The following is a 21,220-nucleotide window of genomic DNA, read 5'->3' as shown; positions in this document are numbered from 1 at the left end:
TACCAAAATGCCAAATCATCTTGGATCTGCTTCGATGTAAACATATGAAGGTCAGATCTGCTATGTCTTTAATCTGTTCCCCGTTGAATATGGAGATGCCAAATCTACTATCTTCAACTTGTTCCCTATAAACACAGGGATGCCATGCTGAAATCTTCGATCTGCTTCGCTGTAAGCACAGGAATGTCAGATTTGCTATGTCTTCGATCTGTTTCCTGTAAACACAGGGATGCCAAATCTGCTATCTTTAACTTGTTCCCTATAAACATAGGGATGTCATGTTAAAGTCTTTGATCTGCTTCGCTGTGAGCACAGGAATGTCAGATCTGCTATGTCTTCGATCTGTTCCCTGTAAACACAAGGATGCCAAATCATCTTGGATCTACTTTGATGCGAAAACATCCGAATGTTAGATCTGCTATGTCTTCGATCTGCTCTCCGTAGAATACAGAGATGTCAAATCATCTTGGATCTGCTTCAGCGTAAACACCTGAAGGTCAGATCTGCTATGTCTTCGATCTGCTCTTCGTCGAATATGGAGATGTGAAATCTGTTTCTTCGATTTGTTCTCTGACAATAAAGAGATGCAAAATCATCTTGGATCTGCTTCAGTGTAATCACCTGAAGGTCAGATCTGCTATGTCTTCGATTTGCTCTTTGTAAACACAAGAATGCCAAATCATCTTGGATCTGCTTTGATGTGAAAACATCTAAAGGTCAGACATGTTATGTCTTCGATTTGCTTCTTGTAGACACAAGGATGCCAAATCATCTTGGATTTGCTTCAGTATAAACATCTGAAGGTTAGATCTGCTATGTGTCTACTCTCCGTCGAATATGGAGACGCCAAATCTGTTATCTTGGATCTGCTTTGATGTGAAAACATCTGAAAGTCAGATTTGCTATGTCTTCGATTTGCTCCTAGTAAACACAAGAATGCCAAATCATCTTGGATCTGCTTCAGTAAAAACATCTGAAGGTTAGATCTGCTATGTATTTGCTCTCCATTTGAATATGGAGATGCCAGATCTGTTATCTTGGATCTGCTTTGATGTGAGAACATCCGAAAGTCAGATCTGCTATGTCTTCGATTTGCTCTCCGTCGAAGATAGAAAAGCCAAATCTTGTTATCTTGGATCTGCTTCAGTGTAAACACGTGAAGACCAGATCTGCTATGCTTTGGTCTGTTACCCTACTTCTTAGGGGATTAAGGCGCATCATCTTTGATCTACATAACCTGTAGAATGCATATGTGCTCATGCCTAATGCTTAGGATGCTATAATCGAAGTGAGTCAAATGCTCCTAATTAGACATGTTATGATGCAAAATGTTATGAATATGACTTCTATTCCAGACGTCACCACTCATTCCTTCGTTTATCTTTACTCCTCTCAAAGTATTATTCCTGCTCAGCCTGTAGGCTTGTATCATTCTACAAATGCTACGACCCACTGAGAATATCTGTAAGATGATCTTTTCTTAGAATCGAATCGTTTGATTTGTTCAATCATCATTTAGACTGAAGAAGAAATTTCAGTTTCCCCAAGTACATCCGACCCTCACATATGGGAATTGCTTAAACAATTTTCCTGTTTCAGTTTCTTGTATTATCTATAAATTTCCAGAGTAATATGCAAAACTTCTTTTGTAAAGATATTTAGTTCATCAATCATTATTTCTAAGCAACACACTTTATGAATAATGGAGGACGAATAAATGGATCCAGAGGATAATTAAATGTGAATGAATTTGTCAAAAATACAAAGGAAATTAATCTGATAGCTTATCTTTGAGAAGAAAGAGAATCTAAAGATAGCAAACAAGAAAAAAGTTAGATGCCCTAGATATCGCCGCTTGAGCGTTTATACAGCAGCTCCATGAAGACTTTCTTGAGTTCAACATGTGTTTAAAAGATCCAAAGTATTTTGTTGATGGCCCGGTATGCTACGCACTCAGTTCTTTGTTGAATCAGATATAGCAAGGTTACCGTGTGCTCTTCAAAATTTGAGCTGCCTTTTCGGGTTTTCAGTTCAACACCCATTTGGTCACAAGGTGCCTTTTGCGGGTTTTCACCTTGGCCTGTCCATTTTCTTTTTATTTTTCTTTTTTCATTTAGTTTTGTTTTGTTTTCTTTTTAAATAGAAGTTCCAAAGCGCCCTTTGCGGGTTTTCACTTTGGCTTCCTTGAGAAGTTCCTGTGAACGAACACTCTTTGCCTATGTCATCCATTCTTGGTACATTTGACTAGGATGAATACTTTCAAGTTAAGTTCACTGGAGGTAATTCTTTGACTCCATCGAATCATAAACCCATGAGAAAGAGATTGCCCCAGCAGCAATCCTGGCTATCTTTTAATAAACCCTACAAAAAGATGGTTCAACGATTCTCAGCAGATAAGAAGGAAGCTGCTGACATTATCCTTCAACCTGGAAAGCTGAGGTATCTAAAGTGCTCCCGGAGCAGTCACCCCACCATGGCTCGATGATGTTTCTGAAGCATCCACAGACTTCATAAATTGCCCCAATTGTGAAGCTGCCAAATGAGCGTAGCAAATAGGGGCCACAACAGATATGGTTGCGGTGCTCCTTTGATACATATAGGATAGAGAATGAACAAACTTCTTGCAGATCATCAGTCAAAAACCCAACCTGGTCTAAGAGAACATGATAGTGGGTCTGCCTCGTGATTCCAACCATTCCCGCATGAGTACCAAGGAAAAAATCATTGTTCTTTGGATGGCATACTTTGTTGTCAATGACAGTACCATGTAGCACATTGTCAGGAAATCCCTGAAGTCTCGGTAACTTGATCAAATCCTTTGTTCATCATTTGACTGAACTGAGACTCGCTATCTCTATGATCTGATCAGGCTTCCTCTTCTCTGAACTTGTATAGAAGTCTAAGAGAGTTTCTATCATGATCTACTTTGTCAGAAACTGGTTTGAAGAGAGAATCTATCATTTCAAGCTTCAGAGACTATGTATAGTCTGATGCTCTATAGCAGGAAATCGATAACTATTACGTTGATCTATTCGATACAGCTATTGACAGCATATCAAACTCCCTAGGAGATCTATGTGCTGCATTCATTCCAAGGATGATAGTTGGGATCCTTGAAGGCGTTTGCCCCAGCATAAACATAGAAAGTAGGTAGTAGCTTTTTATGCCAATCTTTACCAAGTCTCGGTCATCTTCTGTAACTTTTTTTGATTTTTCTTTCTTTTTTTTGGCAACCTTTGATGTATTGTGGCATGATGCCTACTTTTTGAACAAACTGCAATCCTTTGACATTGTGCAGTTAGATATGATCTTTTTTCTTTTTTTTCTTCTTTTTTTTTTGAAACTCAATGGCTATTGACTTTGTAATATTGGCATATGAAGCTATCTCCACCCTCTTAACGGAGCAGTCGACAACCACACAGATAAACCGTTGTCAGCTTAAAACTTTTGACGGGCCCATAACATACATGCCCTATAAGTCTTGACTCATTAAATTCGGTATTTATGGTATAATTGATGCGATCCCCTTCCATGGTGAACCAACAGTGCCCAAAGCTCTTGTTTATCCTGGTTATTATGAATCCTTTTGCATGCGTTCTTTCGACATTCCTATGGACATCTATGAATTCCCATAATAGTCTCAACAAGGTCTTGTTTTACCTCTCTGGTTATGCACATTCCAATTTCTCAATCTTTCCTTCCTCTAACGCTAAATTCTCTACCACCTCTTCATGGGGTAAAATTTGCTGCTCTTCTTGCTTTACCATTTCCAACAAATCAGAAGATAGGCTACAATCTCTGTCATCTTCAAAATACTGAGATTCCTCTAAACACATATCACGCTTAAAAGGAACTCTGAATCTGTAGTATCGTTGCCCCAGTCATTGATATCTAGGGATCTATGATAAGCACAAAGGAATGTACAAGGAACAAATGAATTCAAGAATGATTATTTACATGTTATGAATACAATTTAGAAAGAATTTTAAAGGTTAAAAGAATATTTATCAGTAAAAGAATGAAAGAATATTTGCTCGCATTGATCATAAAAGATATGTTTTATTGAAACAATGATGTCTGAACATGAGCCTATTTCACAAAAGAAATCTTATTACTCCTAGGCTTTAGAGCAATGAAAGTGTTCTGAATATTACTCTGTATAATCTCTAAAAACTACAAGAGGTTCCTCTACAGACTAATCGTTCAAAACATTTCCAGGTTTGTAAGGACGAATGCCTCACAGGTTTCTCTACTCAGGATCCAACACTACTAACCCTCTTCTTATTCTTCCATATTTGACGTAGTCTTTTAATCATTTGCATTTACTCCCTTATCACCGTGATCTGGTAACGGGCTTTCAGTATTTAGGGTACTATCAAATTTCACAACCCCCATCTTTATCAACCTCTCCACGGCCTTTTTGAATCTTGTACAATTTTCAATTGAGTGTCCCGATATTCCAGCGTGGTACTCGCATCTGGCGTTTGCATCATACCATTTAGGATATGGAGGCCGTAATGGTTTCAAGTGGAAAGGAGCAATAGCATGTGCATCGTATAAGTTTTGATAAAGCTCACGATACGTCACAGGGATAGGTGTAAATTGCATCCTCTCGTTCCTTGTGCCAGATTCCTGCCTTTGAGAACCCTGTTGCCCAACCGTAGCTACTTTGGGTTGACCAACTGTGACTGCCTTCGAGTTGAAGCTACTTGTGTTGTTCACCTCATTGTTTTTTCTCCTTAAGGCCGATCTTTTGGCCGCTTCCCCCTCAATTTTTCCACCTCTTATGGTGTTCTCAATCATCTCTCCCGCTACGACTATGTCCGCAAAACTTTTGGTAGTGCTTCCAATCATATGAGTAATGAATGGAGTCTTCAGAGTGTTGATGAACAACATGGTGATCTCCTTCTCCAACAATGGTGGTTGAACTTGCATGGCAACCTCTCTCCATCTTTGAGCATATTGCCTAAAATTCTCATTAGGCTTTTTCTCCATGTTTTGCAGCGTGATCCTATCAGGAATCATGTCAGTCACATGATTGTACTGCTGCATGAAGGCTTGCGCAAGATCTCTCCATGAATTTATTCTAGCCCGGCTCAACTGATTATACCATCTGGCTGCCGCTCCCACTAAACTGTCTTGGAAATAATGGATCAATAGCTGATCATTGTTTACGTACCCGGTCATCCTTTTACCGAACATCGTGATGTGGGCCTCTGGGCAAGTAGTGCCATTGTACTTCTCAAACTCCGGCATTTTGAATTTGTGAGGAAGCACCAAGTCTGGGACCAAGCTTAGATCTTTGGCATCAACTTCATGAAGCCCATCAGCACTCTCTAAAGCTTTAAATTTCTCCTCCAACCATCGGCAACGTTCCTCCAACTGTTTTGCAGCTTCGGCTCTCAAATCTTCCTTTTCAGCCATATCTAGATCAGGAATGACTGGATTGGCAGAATTTTCACCCACATTGAATCCCAAACCAGTTTGAGAGTTCATGGGTACTCCAGTATCGACAGGCTTATGTTGAGGCCTTATCGTGACAGATGGCCTCTGACAAAATGCCTCACTTTGTTTTGGGACATGAGGTGGAGTAAAACCTGGAGGATGATCCTCAACATCCTCACCAGTGATAGCCATAGGGGCTTTTCTTTTCTCCGTGGCCCCCCTTAGTAGCTGAGCCATTTCGGCCTTCATATTTCTCTGGGCCTCCAGCGTTTGTTCTCTCATATCATTCTGTATCTTTGCCAACTGCTCTTGCAATTGGTCTTGCATATCCTTCTGAAGTTGTTCAAATCTTTGGTCCATACTCTTAGTCTTAGCACGTGTCCTGTAACAGTGTGTGGTTTCTAGATTTTTCTCTCTTTTGCAATAACTTCCATTACTTAGAACCTTTCTATGGTCTTTAAATGCACATGATGTAATGTAATGCAAATGCATGAATGCAAAAAGGTATCGATCTCAATTCAATCTCATTTAGAAAACTTTATTTTGAAAAAGAATATCTTTACATATAAGAGGATTACAAATACGCTTTCACCCTAATGCCCAAAGTTTTAACTCTATCTAATAAAAGGGGTAATTCTCGACCTATATCCGACGATGACTCATGCATCATACTCAATACGTCAGCTCGTACTGCCAAGTCTCGAATGTGTTCAGCTACCTCTCGGATCTGAATTATGGCTTCTCTAATAAGGTAATCTCTATCTCTGACTTGTTCTTTAGACTGGCACAATTCTCTCTTTAAATAATCCTCTCGTGCCTCAAGCTGCTCGATAAAAAGCTTACTATCTTGCAATGCTGATTCCAACTCCACAACTTTGCCTTTTAGCTTCTTTACCTCCACAGTGGAATCACGACTTCGTTGTAGATGAAGGGATCGCCCAAGCTTAGTCACCTTAGTTTTTAACCCTTGATTTTCTTTCTCTATGGTCAAATTCCTGTAGTTGCATCTCTTGGAACTTCCTCTCCCAATATTCGGCTTTGGATTTTTCCTCTCGGACCTCTTTCTGTAACTGATCTGAAGACCCTCCTATTCTTCAAGGATACTTGTGCCATTTTGTAATGCTCATTTAAATCATCTCTATTTTCCTCAATCTTTCTTTTCTCCTTCCTTTCTTTTTCAACCTCCATCTTTTGAACGTCGACGTCTAGGCTCAAGTATATCTTTTCTTCCTCGAGCTTTGCTATCCTCTTCTCGAGCTCCAAGTTCATTCTCTCGAACTCTTGCTTCATAATTTCTAACTCCGAGGGCGTCACTTGCAAATATTCCTCCATCGGTCGAGCTCCTTCCACGCTTGGCTTAGGGATGTTATCATTAATCCTTCTACCTCTCCACTCGACGTACTCTGGAGTCGTAGTAAGGCTAATAACTACTCCCTTTAATCGACCAGTCTTGTTCCAAGCACTAGAGATCTTACTGACCTTCCTCTTGTAGTCAGCTCCTCTATACATGAACTCACTTTGAACCAAACCGTAAGTTGCCGGTATGAACTGTCTCAATCCATGTTGCCTTAGCACAAGCAAAGGGGCATAACCAATGGCACCCCAAATTCCCAACAGAGAGACCCAATCAAAACTGCCGCATCGGTAAAGAATCTCTCCAGGAATCATCCATGGAGCCCTCCACTCTACGTCCTTTGACTGCAGATTCTGAAGTAGCGCTATCCAATTTTTTCAGGAACATCAACTTTCCTAGTTGAAGCTGCTATGTCCTTCAACGGGGAGTAATCCTCGAAGAAGACCCGAAAAACCACCCTATCTATCAATCGAAAGTGACTGTAGAACCAAGCTAAAAGTAACTGAGCACAACCAACAAACCTGTCTGCACTGGCCCTCCTACATGCATTCAAGGACCTGAATGTCTCCGCTAAAATCGCAGGAACAGAAATGACCTGTTTGCTAGGTCGATGGAAGAGATCCGTGGTCGCCTCGTCCACATATCCCAAGGCCCTGGGGAAAACCATCAATCCGTATAAGCTTAAGGCAAAAATGTCTACCCTCTTCGCCTTGTCAGGATGTGTCTGAATCAGATCTTTCAAAGCTCCCCACGCAATGCACTTACTCTCACCCTTTTCCTTAATTCTAGCCATGATCCACTGCTCGCTCATCCCCGTAATGGTCATCAGCTTCTTACCAAAGGTTGGGACACAAGTAGCTCGAGAATAAATCCTATCACACTGAAATCTAAGACACCGATGTAAGGCTGTGTACTCCTCCACAGTAGGCACTAAGTCTACCTCCCCAAAGGTAAAACAACTGTATACTGGGTTCCAAAACTGAGCGAGATCTTAAAACAAGTTCCCATCAACATGAATATCAAAAAAATAGGGCAAATCTCTGTACTTACCGTAGAATGATTGCTTGGTCTCATTGCCCCACTGATCCCAAATCGCCTTAAGCTCCTGCAGATTATTCTGTGTGATACTAATGCGAGTGTAGTCTGACAGCTCTGACATATACCCCACAGTTATGCTATCCCCTTTTCCTAGCTGAGTTTGCTCAGACCACCTATGGACGTTAACGTTGCCCTCCACTCTATCAAGAAGTCCTTTCTCCATAATAAAACTTTCTAACTTAGAAACTGACCGTGAATCGATACCTTTTAAATGCAAAATGACATGCAATGAAAAAAGGAAACAGTCAGTATCACATAATATTAATAAACTCAGGAATGATACGTGAGGGTAATATCTAAAGTATAATTCTAACTAAGTTGAGCTCTTACGGTTTTTCTATATGAGGTTTTAGTTTTAAAGTTGAGGTACCTGAACCAGCAGATTCCTCGATTCTCACCCATTATAGGCTCATTTGAATCGAGTTCAGTTCAGGGGAATACATTTCCCTATGGCTACACGGAGATGAAAATCTCACGAAACCATAGGTACGGATGTATCTCGAAAGTGATCCACTATCCTGCACGGAGGCGAAAACCTCACGAAGGCGTAGTTTCTCACTCCCACTTAAGGGTGTGACCACAACGGTCATGCAAATGCAATGCGTATCAGAATATATAACATATGCAATAATACAAACACATGTAATGCAAATAGGATTGAATTTTAAAATTTTCCAAATTTTCGACATCAAGACAAAAAGTAATCAATTATATGGCTTGACTCTCTTATTAGTCCCCAGCAGAGTCGCCAAGCTGTCGAAACCATTTTTAAATCGAGTTTTGGAAAATGGGAATCGACTTTAGGAAAGACGAAAACGGGAGTCGCCACCAATCTTTTTAGGTGTGATTGAATCACCTTATAAAATGTTTTGTTTTAAAACATTAATTTTGGTCTACGAAAGTCAAGAAAACGGATTCGGGAGTCGGTTACGTACGAGGAAGGGTTAGCACCCTCGTAACGCCCAAAAATTGGTACCTAATTGATTATCAAGTGTCTTTATTGTCGGAAATTTGAAAGTTTTAAGATGCAAACCTCTTTTAATTAGAATGTCTCAATTTTGAAAATTAAGGCTCACTTATTTCAAACGTGTCAAAACATCACATCCAATAAGTTAGGACGCAACATTTTAAAACCTTCGAAATTAAGCTCGTCTTTCGAAAATTTCTATCCCGAAACAACAAAACGTCATATCCAGTAAGTTAGGACACTATGTTTTGAAATCTCGAAATAATTGTTTTAAGTTTTGAAAACTCAAAATCACTTAGAAGGGTGCTTGACTATTCGAATTCAACGAGAAAAGTCGCAACCCAGTAAGTTAGGGCACTACCTTTCTCGAAGTTTTCAAATATCAAGTATTGCCTTTTATTTTATTTTAAAAAAAACCTTGGAATATTATTTTAAATGGCGTTTTAGGATGACATATTAATGCATCATGAAGCATAGATGTACAAAATATTCTAACATTTCCATACAAACATAAATAATATCATTAAGACAAAACTAAATAACATGAACATACGTTTAATGAAAAAAATCATACTAGGGTAAATATAAGATAATAAACAAATAAAAATATGAGTAAACTAAAAGAAAAACATAATACATGCAAAAATTATACAACAATATTTATCATAAAATAGCACATAAAAGAAATAATTAAACATAGCATATAAAAAAATGAAACTATGCACAAATAAGATAAATGACATACACTAAAAAATGAATAAATAGAACATTTACAAATTATAAAAATATAATGCAATAGTTCAAAATACATGAAATGATAATATAATATATATACATGCATAGAAAATATATATTTGAAAATAAACTATATAAAAAGGTTAAATATTATAATATATAAAATACATAATCAAATGTATAAAAGATAGGAATAAATATACATATTTGAAAAATGAAGAAATTAAAATAAAAAAAGGTTGAAAACCTAAGATAGACGAAGAATAAAATAAGAACAAACCACAGAGAGTAAGAACGCAAGAGGGAGAGAAATTTGAGTGAATGCTCTCAAGAATTCTTATTGCTTCCCAAAACTCAAGTGATTTACAATGAAGGGAGAGGCTACTATTTATAGTTGAGCCTCCCCAAATCCAACGGTACAGATCAATTACATCAACGGTTAAGATTAAAGGATATCTACAAATTAAATCTCCAAGATTACAAGATCATATCTTCAAGATTGCATATCATATCTAAGATTGCATATCCTTAAAGATTATATTTCCATATGAGTCAAGCTTATAGATGGACCTTAAATCTTTTCAAGTAATGGGCCATTCCGATTGGGCCAAATTATATGTTTGTAATTTTGTACTGAACTTGGACTTTGTTTTATTTTTATTTTTTGGGGGTTTATTATTTTAAATACTGAAATGGGCCGGGAAAAAATGGGCTATTACAGCCATTAAACTTGATCTGTATACTTACTTTACGCAAATTAAAAAGAAATGAATTTTAATATTTAATATAACTCAGCCTAAGATTAGTATCTATTATTCTGCATCCATGAGGAAAAACGCTAAGCCTAAGGAAATTGTAAGAAGACTGGAAAGTCCTATTGTAAATACTATATAAGACTTCCAAAAGAAATTATTCAATAAATTTCTATTTACCTTACTATTAACAATCTCTGAAATTCCAGAGAATGTCTCAATCTCTTTCTCGGAAAAGTAGGCATTATCCTGCAAAGAAATATACCAGTTATAAATTTTCACATACCTGCAGTGGTACTGAATAAACTTTTCAGATATATAACGAACAATAGATAATACCAAAAAAGTATCCAGCTCAGGTGTTTCAAACAGTATCACGTCTAACCTCCGAACATCCTTATCAGCTCCACAGGTTACATTACCTCCTGCAGTGGCATGAATTATAAGCTTTATGGAAGATCCTAAAGAGAACAAAGTGAAACAAGATTAACATCATTTGAGAAAGTTAGTATAAAGCTTTTTCTGACTCCCTGCTTCCTTCTCAGTACAAACCGTAGCTTCTTCCTGCGCATCAATAAAATCATCTAGATCTAAAAAGATTAAGACCGTCGGAGGCAAAGCTGCTGGATTATAAAGATTTTTCCTAAAGACAAGTTCACTATGATAAAACGATCCAGTTGTAAGAATACCTCAACTGTCTTAATTTTTGTCAACAACGAAATGCGTAACATTAATTTTCTGTTTGTAATCTTTCAAGAGAACCTAGACTTTCTAATAACATTACTCTTAGTCATTGACTAAAAATATTTAGAAAAAAACTTACTACATGCATTTTCGCAGTTTCTTTTAACAAAAGCAGGGAATGCAAAATCAAGTGTCGAGTCAATATGAAGTGGAGAAAAAGGAAAAGCATTATACATTATTGAATCTAGATTGCTTCTATTTAGAAAATACAACTCGATAATTTCCATTATTGAAGCACCTTTAACAATCGACGATTCATCGATCAACAGAGACATAGAGCTCTTAGGAAATAAACGACGTAAAAAATGAAGTCTCCCTATTAGAATCCAAAACCATCGAGATTTTCATACTTGACATCAGAATCAGCTGTTTTTCATTAAAAATGTGGCAAAAAAAATTAAAATTGCATCGGAGACTAAAGAGAATTGAACTCATCACTTTACCTCGGCGGAGAACTTTGCGCTGGCATTTCCACTTGAAAGCCGAATATATTTGAAATCTCTGATATTGACATCGATGAATGGAGGAATTGCTTCCAACAAGAAGTTGGAGAGAGCGACGTCGATAGGCAATCTCTCGGTTTGGAGAGGGAGGTTGAGGAACGAATCAAAGTGAAGAAGATCGTTACTGAAGTTGGAAGTATGAGGAGGGAAGTGAGGAGGCGGTAGGTTGAGGAAGCTTAAGGTTTCGACTGGGGATTGAAAGACGCTCAAGTAATCAACGTTGAGAAATCGAGTTCTCATCGGTGGTGGATTCTACGAATTTGTTGCGAGTAACCTACTAAACAAAAAAGCGATTCAAGTCAGGGATTTGGGATTTGGGATGTCGAATTCAAGAATGGGTGATAATACTTTAGGGATTTAGGATGAGGAAAAAGGGGGAAATAGAACTAGGGAAAAACGGGGAAATGTTAAGTGTATCAGGTGTAGGTAAAAAAGAAGACAGCTAAACGACGAAGTTTTGAACAAAATAATTTAACATTAGTGGCGTTTATAACCTAGCGCCGCTAAAAACGTACCTATTGCAGCGTTTTACACAAAGCGCCACTAACAAATCTAATAAAACGACACCGTTTTGTTTAAAACATAATGATATTTTGAGGCGTTTTTTAGAAAAACGCCGCTATTGCAAACCTTTTGTGGCGTTTTCTAAATAAACGCTGCTAATGCCTTTTAAAATTAATACTATTTAATATATAAATTAAAAACAATAGAAATTAAAAAAACAATCACTTATATAACCAAAAAACTTTAAAATTATTTTAAATAATAGTATTTTATTTTTTTATTTAAATAAATAATTTTTTAAAATTTAACTAATATTTAAAAGAATTAGATAAAATTTGAAATCTTGAAATTTTTTTAAAATTTTAATTCTTTAAAATTTGAAATTATTTGATATATAGATTAAAAAACAATCAGTCATATACCCAATAAAACTTTAAAATTATTTTAAATAATAGTATTTCAAATTTTTAACATATATTTTTCACACTAATTACCCTAAACCCTAAGCCCCTAACCTTTAGCCCTTAACCCCTAACCTATGTCCCCTTAACCTTAAAACACCTAACACCTAAACCCCATAACCCGTAAACCACTAACTCTTAACCCCTAAACCCTAAGCCATAAAACATAAACCCTAAACTTCTACCACTTAATCTCTAACCCTTACCCCCAATCATCTAAACTTTAAACGATTAAAGTTTAGCATATATTTTTATAATTTTGAAATGATTAAATCAAAAACTTTCCACTATTCAAAGGGATGAAGTGCAATTTTACCTTTAAAATTTTTAAAAATTTCAAAAAATTAAAATGGAAAATTTTTCATTTTTAGAGGAGCAGAGACCCTTTCAACCCCTTACTTATGCCCCTAAATATATATTAATTATAGGGTTTAGGATTTAATTATTGAATATGATTCACTTGAGATTAACATACTATATACCCATGGCCATTAAACCTTAAACCATAAAATCCTAAACCATAAATATTAAACTTTAAATCCAAAAATAAATTTAATTAATATTAAGTATTGCTTCCATAATTTATTATGAACATAAGCTTTTACATTAATATCTATGTATATACACATCAACATACATATGATGTTTTTTGGGGTTTAAGGTTTTAGGGGTTATAGTTTAGTATTTAGAGTTTTAATGTTTTAAGGGTTATAGATTAGTGTTTATGTCTTTTTGGAGTTTAGGGTTTTAGGGGTTATAAGACTTTTAGCAGCGTTTTGACCACAAACTCCACTATTGCTCTGGTTTTTAGCGGCGTTTAAAACGCCGCTAATGCTCTATTTTTTAGCGGCGTTTTACCGAAAGCGCCTAATGCTCTGTTTTTTAGCGGTGTTTTACTGAAAGCGCTGCTAATGCTCTGTTTTTTTAGCGGCGTTTTACCAAAAGCGCCTCTAATGCTCTATTTTTTAGCGGCATTTTTACTAAAAACACCGCTATTTCTCTATTTTTAGCTGCGTTTTAACAAAAAACGCCGCTATTGCTCTGTTTTTATCGGCGTTTTAAAAACGCCGCTAGAGCCCTATTTTCCTGTAGTGAGTTTATCTGCAATGTGGTTGTTGTAGAAATTCAATCTCCCAGGGTGATAGAAAGCTATGGTGTCATGACACCAAAGGTCTACTATCGTAAACTGGAGGACAATAGCAAGGTTTCTTCAAGTTTTTGCCTTAGTCACCTCCTGCACAAGCTAAAATTAATTGTTAAACTCAAAAAGGTAAAATTTTGCCATTTTTGGTCACAAGACACGCTAAAAAAACAAAATACTAAATACTAAGAGAAAAAACTAATAAATATTAAAAAGAAATAAAACCATAAAATATTTAAATACAAGCTCATTATGTATAAAAAATGACTTTAATTTACCATATCAATTTATGACAAATTAGAGACTGAAAGGAGATTCTTAGCTAGGAGTAGTAAGCAATTTAATCGTAATAGTTTATTGGCTTAGCTAAAAATTGACAAGACAATAGATATTCATTTTATTGTTTGCACAGTTCGAAACTATATAGAATAAATTAGATTAGTTTGTTTAATTGTTAAACTAGAATTAGTTTAATTATCCTTTTTATTTGATTTGACACTAATAATTTTCAAATCCATTAGATTAGTAATTACCTAATTAATATATTAACTTGATAAACATATTTATCAATTTGAAAATCCCTTGGGTACGATCCTCAGAATACTTTAGTATTTCATTGTAATTAAAACTATATTACAAATTGACTTTTACACTTGCAATAAAATCACATTTCATTTTCCTATCTATTATTTTGCTTTTTTCAGCATTTACACACTGATGGTCAACGCCTCTAGTGAAATATTTAGAGAAACGAGACTGAGAGGAGAGTTTATCATTTGATAGTTTGGTATAGTTGTGTCAAGTAGTATGATTGAGAGGAGAAGTACATGCATAGGTGAGATCGAAAGGAGAACTTAGGTGGTGATTCCTAGTGGGGATGAGACTTAGAGGAGATTCCTAGTTAGGAGTGGTAAACAATACAATTAAAATAGGTTCATTGACTTAGTAATTAACGAATCATTTGACCATCATCTTATTCAATTGCATAATTTATAAGAAGAAAGAAGGAAGAAAGTTAATTTAGTCTTTTTTCTTATTAATTTAAAACTAATATTAATATCAATTTCTATTTGGTTTGCCACTAGTATTCCTAAATTTATTAGATTAGTAATTTCTGGATTCAAAATTGACTTGACTATCGCATTTACCAATTGACAATCCCTTGGGTAAGATCCTTGGAATACTTTTGTATTTTGTTGTAAAATAAAAACTATTTTACAACTCAACATTATATGCTTGTAGTAAAACCACTTTTAAATTGTTTCATATTTTGCTTATTTTTTGTGCACACACACTTGCAATCACTCCACCATTTCAGTGTTGGTCATTGACCTGTCGTAATTCGGTATAGCATATTAAACTACTTTTCACACTTTAGGAGCTAGAACATAAGTATTTTAATTAATTTTTACTCACATTTTCATAAGTTTAAGTAAGTTCAATAAAGTGTGTAATTTAAGTCTTTTATTGACCTTAGGGGGAGATTGAAGAAGCCTAAGGATGAGCTAATATACTTTGAGAGCGTGCAGGAGATCATTAGAAGGTGTGATAACTTGATGCTGGTTGCTGGATTGCAACATAGAGCACTAGATGTCGCAACATAGGGAGCAAAATAGAAGAATTCTAAGATTTCCTTTGATGTCGCGACAAACTCTTGGAGATACCCTGAAGATGAGCATACTACCCTCAATGTCGAGACACAGGACCTGGTGTGTCGCGACATCATCTCTGTACGGGAAGTAATTATGAGCCAGAGGCATTTTGGTCTGTACAATCAAATATTAAGCACAAGGACGACAACTGACCTAGGGTTAAGGATGACGACCACTCTAAAGTCTATAATAAGCTCAATTAACACATATTATGGGTAGTTTTCATATTTTATAATTCTCCTTAGATCTAGTCTTCAGTTTTTCTCTTTTCTTAGGTTTTAGATTTTATTTCAGTTCTTGTTATTTGCTTTTGTTGGGAGATCAAATTTGTGAAACACTATCAACTCTGTAAGGATTTCGATGCTTAAATCAAAATAAAAATCAGGCTTCTTCTAAACTTTATTCTCTTGAATTATTCTTCATGTCTATTCCTTTCATCAATTTTATATTGTTTATTAGATCCATGATGAACTAATCCTCCTTTGGGGAATTAACGAGTGGAGGTATGATTAATTAACTATTTTGTAAGGGTTTCTGAGCGGATCAGCTGTTCAGGAAAGGAAGAACCTAAACCCTAGGCCTAACAATCCTAGGAAGTCATTAAGGAGAGAATTAATCCAAATTTAGTTTGGCCTATCCGTGAACACCATAACCCTGAGCCGGTCTGGACTGTGAGGTTGAGATATAAGTAGTTCTTGCTGACTCGTTGTTCTAGTAGAAGATCAGAAGATCCTGCTGTGATATCAACTAGTTGATTGAACAAGAAAACCTGAAATGACAGTTGATTATGACTGCCAAAGCGAGCTAATCACCCATGACCAAATTTGATACATTTTACTCTTTGATTTCTTGTGTTTTAGTTATTTCTTTACTTTCTTATTATCTTGAGTATAGTTCACCAAAAACCTTTCTTTTGATTCTTCGTAATATAATCCAATTAAACTACTAATTAGATCTATTCATGCTTAGGTTAGAATTAATTTAGTGCTCGCCTCCTTTGGGTACGATCTGGAGGTGAGCATGGGTCAGGCCACCCGACCTTGCCTGAAAGCCCGCCCGAAATGTGTGAGGGTTTGGGAAAAAATATAAGCCCAAAAAATGGGCTTGGAAAAAAGCAAGGCCCGTTTAAAAAATGGATTGGGCTTCAGGTAAGGCATTTTGGGCCGGCCCGAATTCACTAAAGGACAAAAAAATCTAATTTTTTAATATTATTTTCTTGTTATTTTCTCCCTATTTTGCTACCATTTGACTATTATGTTGCTACTATTTTGTTGTTATTATTTGGATATTATATAAAACTTATTTTATTGTTAATTTTTTTATAATTTTAAATACATTTGTTAATTTTGTTATTATTTTTGAGACATTTGCTAGTGAAGTTGCATCTATCTTAGTGTTATTTAAGTATACATATTTTTTAAAATTTATTTTCAATTTGTTGGGAAATATTTATTTTGATGTTTTTAGTATTTTTGATGTATTATATATATATATATTAAAATTATATAAAAATTAATATAAAAATTAATATGAGCAGGCCGGGTTGGGCCCAGGTCAAGCAAATGGGCTTGAATTTTTAATCGGGCTCGGCCCATGCTCACCTCTAGTACGATCCTCAAAGTACTCACCTACTCTGTTGTAACTATATTTCAACTTAACCCATATACTTACGGATACTGTCTTTTATATCCTTTGTAAGGGATTTCTATTCTGGATGTAGGTACGTTCAGAGGTGGTTGGTCGTTACCTAGGACAATTATAATACCCTTTACCTATTTCCGTCGCCCAAATCGGGTTACAATATGCTATAGAAATATGTGAATTTAATTCAAAAAGTTAACAAAACATTCATCAAATCTCGATCATTTGAACAAACATGTTTTGCATAAAATTTCAAGCTTAAATCAAGCTTGTAAAAGCTCTAAAATCAACCTGGGAACAATCAAGGACAAAATTGAAACATTTCAAAAAATAATGGGAAAAAATATAAAACAGGGCTCACACGGCTGTATAACTAGGCCATGTAATAGGCTAAGACCGCGTGGCATTGACTTACACGACCATGTATCCAAACCTTATAACTCACTGAGGTCATGTGGGTCAAGGTGTAAAATTTTAACAAATGTCACACGGTCATGTGGCTAGACCATGTGATCTGAAAGTAACCAAAAATTAAATTACACACGACCGTGTGGTAAACCTGTGACGTAAAAATGTACCATACCACGCAAGATATCACCCCAAATATTTATCCATGTCATGAATAAGCAAGTAACCATTCTTCAAACCAATCTAAAATGCGCAATAATCCTGGCAAAACATAATTTCCTAGTTCTAACCAATATGCCATAAGGCACCGTCAAAACATAAGTTAATATCAAAGTGTTTCCTATTTCATACCAAGTTTGAACAAGTTATACATGTACCATATGTGTCATCAAATGCCAAAATTTCTAACACACACCGTTAGCCACATACCAATATAACCACCTATAAATTTTTACACCAAAACCATTTCACATATTATGCCTATAATCTCCAAATCAACATCAAAATATAATGACATACTCCAACCAAAATACCACCTATCCAATCATTCCATATCATATTCTAACTTACCAAATACCTTTAATATGCCATCACATACCAACTCAATAACCACGTTCAAGGCTACTATTTTATGTCGTTATCAAACACATCATTATACCTATAAGTTCACATAATTGGTGCAAACATAAAACACACTTTACTTTTACAAACACTTATATACAATTCAACTCCTATTACATGCCACATAACTGAATTAAATGTTTAAAAGACATCCAAAATGGAGGCTAGATAGTGTGATCTTCAAGATGATCCGACTGTCGAGTTCCGCAAAACGATAACTACAGGAAATAGAAAATAAAATGGAGTAAGCTTTAAATAAGCTTAGTAAGTTCATAGGTATTAACACAATAAACTTACCTCATTTAATAACTAAACGTATTGAGATAACCAATATAACACAATTTCCTATCATAACAATCCACACATCAAGGTGAGCAATTTGTATACTAGACATATAACTTATCAATTTGTTTAATACGATTAGATTTAATGTCATTCAATTAGGATCATTAGATTTATACGACATATACATCAACTGGTCACATATATATACATATGCACATCCATTACCAGTTACCATATATCCACAATCCAACACATTACCTTTTAAAACAATCAGCCCGATAAACTAAAATAATAAGATTCGAATACTCGAGTAACAAACCAAAACATGCCAAATTGCTCTTCCAAGCTATAACATCAATGAACACACTAGAACACAATGTGCCAAGCTCGTAGGCTACACATCCTCCACTAGAAGTATGCTTGAATCACTGTGAATATAACTCGGTAATCCACAACAAATGTTGGATTTCGGTACAATCAGTGAATATATATCATCATCTCATCCCATGTCAAACCCATACAATGTGCAAGATAACCCTATTAGTATGCCAATTGTATCCTATCCTAATCCGGACTCAATACACATATCAAAATATTTAATACAATTCATTACATTTATCACATTTTTTATTGCTCCAATCATAATTCAAGATATAATCACATACTATAATTTAGTCCACCTGATATCAAAACAATATATATACATATGTCTTTTAACAATATAACATCACCTTGTATAAATCATATACTTGTATAATAAATTTTACATTAATTCAATATTGTATATCTTTATTTATTTACCACATTTTCCCAATGTAGCCATTTTATCACCTTTTTTTTACCAATTTGTAAATAATTTTTTTAAAAATGGATTCAAATATTATAATTTTACAATCCAACCAAAAACACTACATAAATATACTTAATTATATCATATGAACTTACCAGGAGCAAATAGCAAAAGCAGGAGTGTCAGAGACTAATATATAATTTTCCCTTTTCCTCAATTATCTACCAATTCTTGATTTATACAGTAAATTATTTCCAATTATCAGTTATAAATACCTTATAATAGCTTATATAATACATATAACATATTATTATCATTTTCACAATTTTTTTAAAATTTTTTGTTTTATTCAATTTAGTCCCTAAAACCAAAACTATTATATCTTTTACAATTAAGCTTCGATTTTCAATCCGATTTCATTTCCTTTTTTATGCAGCCCTCAACAATCAATATTTATAGAAATTTCACATCAAAATTAATATTATTTCATTTTAGTCCCTAAAGTCAAAATTAAAAAAAATTATTTTACAAATTGGTCCTATTTCATTTCTAAGCTTTAAAATCTACCATTAACATTCAAAAACTTCAAATAGCATCAATGAGAAACTTTTTAAACTTTTTCAATTTTAAAAACGAAAATGGAGGTACGAGTTAACCAAATTGAGTTACAACAGTTACAAAAATATAAAATTTACAAAAAAATGTGCTAGGTCTGAATTTACATGCAAGGGTCAAATGGTTTTGAATGTTCGAAGCTTTCTTCCTTTATTCAGAAATGGTGAAAACGGTGGAAAGGAGAAATGGAAAGATGATGACTTTTTTTTTTATGTTTTATTACCTTTAATTATTAGTAACATAATTTCAATTAAAAACATCCACTAACCTTCTAACCCTTTTAAAAGTGGTTTAATTGTGACTTATATCCTTACACATTCACTAATTAAACCATTTAACACTTAGAAATTAAACGTGATTAACTTTTTACGATTTAGTTTTTATACATTAGTTAACCCTTCAATCACTAAAATTTTCAGATCAAGATTAAAAATATCTATATAAAAACTCCATAAATATTTTAAATATTTACAATCTCAGTTTACGAAAATGAGATCCCTATACATTATTTTCCAAAATTACTAACTTTAGGGTCAAACTATTTGTACTATAGTTAACTGTCCAATTAACAAAATTATTAGAACAAAATTAAATATAACACTAATATTGACTCATAAGTACTAAATAATAATATTTACGGAGTCACTCGTTGAAATTGGGATCTCGAAACTATTGTTTCCGACACCACTAAAAGTCGGGTTATTACAACAACCAAGATGACAATAGAACCTTAGACTGCAATGGGTTGGTTGGCTAAGCAATAGGCCAGGCTTGCCGGCTTCAACTGTGAGTCCTTGAAAAGTCCATTTTATGGATAGCTTTAGCCATTAGAATATCCATTGAACTTCCTACATCCATTAATATCTTTTTGACTTGAAACGAAGAAATGGTGGCGAAAATCGCTAGGGGGGCATCTCCCTCTACATCAATGACCCGCTCATCATGCTCAGAAAACTTCAATTGCCATGGAGAAGGCCTGGGGTTTTTCACAGAGACTGCTATAGACATTATGCTTCTAAGATGTGCGTTCTGTTTGGAATTAGAGGTTACCCATTCTACATGCTTGCTTCCAACTAGTATATCAATTATGTCCCTAACAAGATGTTTACCCTTATCATCTCGACGTAGTCCGGATAGCCTTGCTTCTTCATCATAAGTCATGTTCAGTTGATATGGTTCCTAGGGCAGCTATTGTTTTAATTGCCCTTTTCGGATTGCCAATTCTATTATGTTCTTCAAATGTACAAAATGCTTTGTGTGGTGCTTAAGAGCATTGTAATATATATAGTGATGGTTTGAGTTATTGCGATCCTGGCTAGGTGTTAGCTGGGGTGGCATTTACAAAATACCTTGGTACTCGATCTGATCGAATATCTGGGCTAGAGAGCAGGTGAGTTCATGGTAAGTTCTATATTGATTGTAAGGTGCCCGGAACCTTTGATCTTAGCCAACCTTGTTCCCCTGGATGGGTCCTGAACAGTCAGAGGCATGGACATTATTAACC

This window comes from Gossypium hirsutum, chromosome A07, assembly GCF_007990345.1.
Source record: "Gossypium hirsutum isolate 1008001.06 chromosome A07, Gossypium_hirsutum_v2.1, whole genome shotgun sequence".
NCBI classification, from domain to species: Eukaryota; Viridiplantae; Streptophyta; class Magnoliopsida; order Malvales; family Malvaceae; genus Gossypium; species Gossypium hirsutum.
The sequence above is the reverse complement of the archived record's forward strand: the minus strand, read 5'-3'. Positions refer to the sequence as shown.